This window comes from Acyrthosiphon pisum, chromosome A2 (genome assembly GCF_005508785.2).
Source record: "Acyrthosiphon pisum isolate AL4f chromosome A2, pea_aphid_22Mar2018_4r6ur, whole genome shotgun sequence".
Lineage (NCBI taxonomy): Eukaryota > Metazoa > Arthropoda > Insecta > Hemiptera > Aphididae > Acyrthosiphon > Acyrthosiphon pisum.
The window spans coordinates 34893383-34894579 of NC_042495.1; positions in this window are offsets into that span (position 1 = coordinate 34893383).

Sequence of the window (1197 nt, forward strand, 5' to 3'; positions counted from 1 at the left end):
TTTCAAGGGGGGATATACAATTTTTAATAGACATTCAATATACACATATTTTATTCATATTATTATATACATGTTGTATTGTGTACAAGATTTGGTCTCCGGGGGGATATGACCCCCATACCCATCTCCCCCGAAGATACGTTTCTGTAGTGGCATAACTTGTAATAATTGTTTTTTAGTAGTAAGGATGAGGGGAGGGAGGGGAGGTCAGAATATAATATACAGTGGTCGCCGCTTATTGGACTCACGGTTAATTGACTCATTCGCCTATTAGACTCATGGTTGGTCCCGATTCGCACATATACTAACACACAGCAAAAAATTTGTCTATTCGACTCACACACCGGTTAATGAGGTCATTTGAAAAGAGGAACTAAAACTAGTAAAGATCGTCTAACCATATTATGTTGTGCAAGTATGGATGGTGAAAAAAGAAAACTGCTTGCGATTGGTAAAAGTGAAAATCCCCGGTGTTTCAAGGGTGTTAAGAATCTACCGGTAGACTATACTGCAAACAGTAATGCATGGATGACAAAAGAAATTTTCACCGAATGGCTGACCAAGTGGGACAATAAACTTTGTCATACAACTTACAATACAACTTTGTCATGACTAGGGTTCGGATTTAAAGGCAATATAATCAATAAAAAAAAGCATTTAAAATGTAAAAAAAGGCAAAAAAAGGCATTTAATTTATATAAAAAGGCAATTCATAAATAAACTACAAAATAAAATAGTGAATATTTTTTAAGCACTTTCAAATGCACACATTTTGAGAAAAATACAAATTAAAAATGAGCATGAATACTAAACTACATTAAGTTTATGCTATTTTGTATAAATAGATTACCTTTTTCTTTAAACAGATTTGTCCTAAGAATTAGATTTTAAAAATTAACTTACTTGAGTTATACCAGTTAATTTAATGCAAAATAAACTAGTTGGTATTAAAAAAAAATTGGCTACCATGGATTTTGATAAGCTGTCTTCAGAAAAACGGTTACGGTTTGGGCTCAAAATATTTTTATAATTTACGCATCAAAAAGGATCTTTCTACGTTCACCGAAGTTATCGGGGCGTATTTCATACTTAAATTATTATCTAAATTAAGATTGCTAGATGAATAAAACCCATTTGTAGCGAGAATACGCAAGCTGTGTATAAAATTATAAAATCAACTGAAAATTAAACACAAAA